Genomic DNA, 7,085 nt, shown 5'->3' on the forward strand with positions numbered 1-7,085 from the left:
AGGGTTGCTCTCTCCATCTCCACGTTTAACCTCCAGTTTGACCTCAAACTGGAGGTTAAACGTGTTCGACACCTCCAGGGCCACCATTCCAAGCTTCCACGTTTAACCTCCAGTTTGACCTCAAACTGGAGGTTAAACGTGTTCGACCTCCAGTATGCCTCCACCCTTTTCCACGTTTAACCTCCAGTTTGACCTCAAACTGGAGGTTAAACATGTTCGACCTCCAGGGCTGCCTTCCCTATCTCCACGTTTAAGCTTCAGTTTAACCTTAAACTGAAGCTTAAACGTGTTCGACTACATGACTTTCCAGGGCTACCTTCTTCCATTTCCACGTTTAAGCTTCAGTTTAACCTTAAACTGAAGCTTAAACGTGCTTCTACAAATGGCCTCACTGGAAGTGTCTGGCGTTTAAGCTGCAGTTTAAGCTTAAACTACAACTTAAACGCCACTCTTGAAAAAGGTTTCTGGGCCAAAAATATTGTGATTTAAGTTAGTCTTTGAGCACAATTATTAACTTAAACTTACTTTGGTATGAAACCCAATTGAATATCATGGTTTATGGGATTGGGCCTGAAGGATTGATGAGTTTGAAATCTCAATTTATTGAGTCATGTGTCATTATTTGATTATCACTAAGTTGGCTCAATAAATGTTACAGGATTTGGATCAACAACCTCATCAAGATTATGGATCATAAACCCAAGGCAAAAGGAAAGCAAGGAGAGGCCTCAAAGCCCAAGAAGCACAACTGAAGCTCAATATAGAAAGTGTATAAATAGGATAGAAGTTAAGTTAGAGGGAACTTTGACTTTCACTTTTAGCTAGTTTTCTTTTTCTTTGTAATTGAATTCAGAGCTATGATTCACTAAACCCCCTTTCATTGGGTTAGGGAGCTCTATTGTAATTCAATGAATCAATAATAGTTTGTCTTCTTCTTCAATCTTTTCTCTTGAATTTTGTTAGAAAGCTTCTCGATCTAATTCCATTGAGTAGTTGTCTTGGGAAAGAAACTACTCATACTTGGAATCCTTCGGAGCCTTGGGAAAGGAATGGAGGATTCATGCTAGAGAAGCTTTCTCACAGTGGATTGGATTGGGGTTTGGATGGATATTGTGACATGTAATCCTACCAAATTGTGGTTCATGAAATTGTGTGGTATAATCAGTGATCAAGCATCATCTCTTCTTATGAACATTTAAACCAAGGGATTGGGAATTTGTTTGTTTTTAGAGAGCATTGGTGAGCCAAGGAATTGGGATCCAATCATATAAGATTGCCAAGCAAAATTCAATGAACGCATTGGTTGAGGAAGAGATAAACATGTTTTGATTCGGAGATCTCAATATCTCCTATAACCCAATGAATTCCCCATTTCTGATTTCCACTTTCTCTTTACATTCTGCAACTCAATTCTTGCAATCACCCCCATTCCCTTTTAATTTCAGCAATTTACATTCTGCTCTTTAATTCATGCAATTTAAGATTCAGCCATTTAATTTTCTTGTCATTTACTTTTCCCGCCAATTTTACATTCCGCAATTCTCATCTCAAATCTTGATTCAGCTCAACTAGAACACACTTCTAATCCGAATTGCTCACTCAACCAATCCTTGTGGGATTCGACCTCACTCTATTGTGAGTTTTTACTTGACGACGATAACCGGTGCACTTGCCGGAAGGAATTTTGCCGATCGTGCAATTTCCTAAATCGTAGCATAACAAGTTTATGTGCATCAAGTTTATGGCGCCGTTGCCGGGGATTGGTTTTCGATTGACAATTCTCAAATTGGAAGCTAACTAGATTGAGCAATTTTCTCTTGCTTTGTTAATTCTGTTCTAGATACTTGTTGAATTTTAATTTCTGCATTTGGTTACATGCTTTCCTTCTTTATGCCTTTAAATTCATGCAACTGACTCACTAACTGTTTGAATTAATTCCTCAATTGAGCTAACCATACTCTTCCATTAACCAAGAGTATTTCACTTGTTTGTGTTTGAGCTGTGTTCGTGTATGACAGGTAGGAGAGGAGAGACATCAACTCCTCCATATACCGAACCAGAGAGGACCCTTCATAGACTTAGAAGGGAAGCAAGAGGGAAGAGAGTAGTGGGAGAAGAGGAATCTGAAGGAGAATCTGAGGACAATTTTGAGGAAGCTTTAGATCTCAACATGGATAGAGAAGTTCACAACCATGAGAGAGCTGATGGAAACGATGCCATCCCTGAGAGGAGGGTTCTTAGTTCATACATAAACCCAACCTCTGGGAATTGTGGTAGTAGCATCCAGAAACCACCCATTCAGGCCAACAATTTTGAGCTCAAGCCACAGCTAATATCACTTGTGGAAAATCATTGTTCCTTTGGAGGAAGTGCTAATGAAGACCCAAACCAACATCTCACAAAATTCCTGAGAATTTGTGACACTGTGAAGTCCAATGGAGTCCAGGAAGATGCCTATAAACTGCTTTTGTTCCCATTTTCACTTAGGGACAAAGCAGCTAAGTGGCTGGAATCATTCCCAAGGGGGAGTCTAACAACATGGGATGAGGTGGAAAGCAAGTTTCTGGCACGTTTCTACCCTCCACAAAAGGTCAATAGGCTTCGATCTGAGGTTCATACTTTTAGACAACAAGATGGTGAAACTCTCTACGAGGCATGGGAGAGATTCAAGGACTTGACAAGGAAATGCCCACCAAACATGTTCCATGATTGGGTGCAATTGCACATCTTCTATGATGGGCTTTCTTATGAATCAAGGAAGGCTGTAGACCATTCATCAGGAGGTTCATTGAACAAGAAAAAGACTGTGGAAGAAGCCATTGAAGTGATCGAGACAGTGGCTGAGAATGAGTACTACTATGCATCAGAAAGGCACAACACTAAGGGAGTCATGGAGCTGAACCATGTTGATACAATTCTAGCCCAAAACAAGGTGTTTGCCAAGCAACTAGCAGAGCTTACCAGGCAATTAGAAACAAAGCAAGTGGCTGCAATACACACACAAGATCAAGAGGAAGTAGGCATTGAAGGAGGTGATTGGGATGAGGTTAACTATGTGGGAAACCAACAAAGGCAATCATATGATCCACACTCCAACACTTACAACCCAGGCTGGAGAAACCACCCAAACTTTGGGTGGGGAAACCAACAAACCCAACCACAAAACCACAAACCTTACAACCACAACCAACAAAACAATTCCACATACCAAAACTCCAACCAAAGATCATACCAAGCCACACAAAACACTTACCCCCAATCATCATATCATGGCCAAAATAATCAACATACCCAACCTAATCCGAACCAACAATTTCAAGATCAATTAAACCGGATAGAAGGAATGATGGCAACCATGAGTCAAGACATAGTTGAATTGAAGAGCTTCAGGGATGATGTGAGAACTACCTTAAGAAACCATGGTGAAAAAATCAAGAGGATGGAATCTCAAGTAGGAGAGCTATCTCAACAGGCACCCAAATCAACTGCAGTATTCCCTAGTGACACAGAAAAGAATCCTAAAGGGGAACAAAAGAGAGTAAGATGGGAAGAGTGCAAGGCCATCACCATATTGAAGGAAGTCTCAGAAGAAGAAGGAATCAGGTCCTCAGAGCAGGAACCAGAAATCTTGAAGGAAGGTGTGGAAGAAGTTAAGCAGGAAGGTGGAATTGAGCAAGCCAAGGATCTGCAAAAAGGCATGATAGAAGTATACCAACCAAAAGCACCATTTCCTGAGAGGTTAGGAGGAGGTGAAAAAAAGAAAACCTATTCAAGGTTTCTAGAGACATTTAACTCTCTTCATGTCAATATTCCCTTTCTTGAGATTCTTCATCAAATGCCCACACACATCAAGTATTTAAAGGAATTGTTAAGCAAGAAAAGAGTTTTGAAGGGAGGACAAACGGTAACAATGAACAAAGAATGCAGTGCTTTCATCAAGAAGGACACCCTCTCTAAGAAAACGGACCCAGGAAGTTTTCATATCCCTTGCATCATAGGGGAAACAAAAATTGACAGAGGATTCTGCGATCTAGGAGCTAGCATAAATGTGATGCCTCTAACTCTTATGAAGAGGCTACAACTGAATGAGGTGAGATCCACTGATGTAATCATACAACTGGCTGACAAAACTCAGAAGCAAGCTGAAGGGGTAGTTGAAAATGTGCTGGTGAAAGTGGGGGATTATTACTGCCCCACAGACTTTGTCATTGTAGACATGGAGGAAAGCTACTTGCACCCTATAATTCTGGGCAGACCATTTCTAGCCACTACTAGAGCGCTCATAGATGTAGAACAAGGAGAACTAATTCTGAGAATACATGATGAACAGCTCATTTTCAAAGTTTTCAAAACTGCATCTGAGCCTGAACCAGAACCTGAAAAGCTTAAGGATGATAGTAGCCATCTGTGTTTGGAGGAAAGTAATCCAGCAGCTGAAACTCTAAAACAGTTCTTGGAAGGCAAACAAGAGCTGCAAGAGTTAAAGCCACAAGAATCAGTGGAAACAGATCAGAAGGATCCTCCTAACATAAGGGTTAATGAAGAAATCCTCAAGAGAAAGGGAAGAGTGATAGGGAGATTGCCAAGAGGGTGGAGAAACAAGAAAATTCCCACTGAAGGTTTTTCTCCGGGAGATAAAGTGATATCAAGTCATTATCTGGAAATTCCACCTGACCTCAAAACCATTCCTTCCTAGCTCCCTCAAGAGTTCACAATCAGGAAAGTTCTTTCTATGGAACATTTAGAGGTCATGAATGAATCAAGTGGGGACGTTTTCATAGTGAGAGGAGAAGACGTCAAGCACTACAATCCACCCTAACAAGGGACAACCGTCAAGCTAGTGACGTTAAAGAAGCGCTTCATGGGAGGCAACCCATGTTTTTAGTATCCTTAATCTTTAGTGCTTTGCTTTACATCTAATAAAGCATGGTTTCTTATGCATGAACTTGAATCCTCAGGACAACTATTGATTAAGTGCACTAAACCTTGCATGTAAATTACAATTGGTCTCTAAGTTTGGTGTGCCTGATGGCACTCCCAAATCTTACTCAAATTGAATTCCATCTTTCATTCAAGGTGCACAACCAAACATTAAGTTTGGTGTTCTTTTTGAACACAGTTTATGAAAAGCAAGAAGTTCCTCTGGATTTCAAAATTCATGACAAGTATACCATTCACATGTTTTAATACTTTGGTTTCAATTACTTAGGGTAGTAACTTTGTTTAGAATCAAAGAGCCAAGGTGACTATGATTTATTAGAATTATGCACACTCATTAAGGACAACCAATATGGATTTCATGTCATCAGGAGACTTAACCAAACACTAAGTTTGGTGTCCAAATAATAAGTGTGCATACATGTAGAAGTCACGGCTATAAGCTCATAAAGACAAGCATTGATTTACATGTGCAAATACTATTCATAATTCACATGGACCGAAAAATGATAGCAAATTTGTTTGTTTGTGCAGGTACAAAAGAAAAGACAAAAATGGAGGAAAAAGACAAAGGGAGGTACGTGCTTGGTCAAAAAGAAAATTCACAAATCTTTGAAACTAACACATGGGAAAAGGAAGTTCTGCAAGAAAAGAAAGCTACATGTACAACCTAATGCACCCAGAATACTTCCAAGAAAATGAAAAGCAAATCGTCCTTATCCATAATTCATATATTTACCATCAAGCCACCCTTCACAAACCACCCTAGCCGTCCATTTTTCACTCATGGGCACTATAAAGAACCACTTGGGGAACGAGTCCCACACCACCAATTCTTCTTCATACACATTTTCCTTCATCATAGCATAACTATCTCTTGCCGAAAACAACCTCACCACACCTCCAACAACACTTCTTGCTTCACCTTGTCAACTTTAGCTTGTCACTTACCAAAACTAAAAAAAACCAATGGCAGCTTCATCTAGCCACAAAAGAAGAAAAGACAAGCAGCCAATGGAGGGAAACAGGGAATTCGATGCATGGAGATACAGATCAGTATTCCATGAGATTCAAGCTGAATGGATGAGACCTAAAACGGTACTAGCTGAGGTTCCCTTTGACCTTGAAAAGGATGAGTTCCCAGGTGTTTGGGAAAAGATCAAAAAGAGGAAGTGGGAGCTCCTAACTAAGCCAATCACTAGAATCAACATCAACTTGGTGAAAGAGTTTTATGCAAATGCAGTAAGGGAGGATCAAACCAAGAACCCCACATACAAAAGCTATGTGAGAGGGGTGGAAGTTGACTTCAGTCCCAAAGCAATCATGAAAACTCTTGGCCTGAAAAACATACATTCCAGCCAAGCAAGTTATGAAGAAAGGATGATAGGAGAACCTGACTATACAACTATTGCTGAAGACCTTTGTGCCATCAGAGCTGAATGGGTGAGAAAAACAAGAGGGGCTCCAAGAGTCTTGAGAAGGGGAGACCTAACACCTGAAGCTAAAGGGTGGTATGCAATAGTTAGGAGATCCATCCTACCCACTGCAAACTCTTCAGAAATAGTCCCTAAAAGAGCCATCTTGCTACATTGCATTATGGTTGGAGGGGAGATCAAAGTTCATAAACTCATTGCTGAACAGATACAAGAGTTTAGTGAGAAAAGTGACCCTGAATCCTGGCTTCACTTCCCTAGCACTATCATTAGACTATGCATCGATGCCCAAGTACCACTTGAGGATGAAAGACCTAATTGGCTATATCCTGGACTGGCCATAACTGCACACAGAATGACTCTTGGCCCAACTCCTCCAAGACATACAAGAAGAAGAAATGAAGAAGGGCAACAAGTGGAAGCCGAGCAAGAAGCAGAACAAGAAAGACAGGAAGGAGAAGATAGAGAAGAAGAGCAAGAAGAACAAGCAACTCCTGAAAGAAGACAACGAATTCCCAGAGACCCCATGGATATGAGCAGAATGCAGGAAATCATGGAAGGAATGTCTCAACAATACATGAGGTCTCAGGAGAGACAAGAAGACTTTCATCTAAAAATGATGGATATGCAAAGGAACTTTGAATCAAGATTCTTTGATCTGCAAAGGGAACAAAATCTACACTTACAGGAATCCTTCAGCCACATATGCCAACA

The 7,085-nt window shown here is 40.6% G+C and overlaps 1 non-coding gene across 1 annotated transcript; it reads right to left on the bottom strand.

Moving 5' to 3' along the window:
• Positions 1 to 2,596: 2,596 nt before the first annotated feature.
• On the bottom strand, positions 2,597 to 2,700 carry LOC148564360 (small nucleolar RNA R71). Its single transcript, XR_015883949.1, has one exon. It is a non-coding gene; the product is annotated as a small nucleolar RNA R71 (small nucleolar RNA).
• Between the last annotated feature and the right edge of the window lie 4,385 nt (positions 2,701 to 7,085).

The sequence above is a fragment of the Arachis ipaensis genome, chromosome B5, assembly GCF_059453495.1.
Source record: "Arachis ipaensis isolate K30076 ecotype BB chromosome B5, ASM5945349v1, whole genome shotgun sequence".
Classification (NCBI taxonomy): Eukaryota; Viridiplantae; Streptophyta; class Magnoliopsida; order Fabales; family Fabaceae; genus Arachis; species Arachis ipaensis.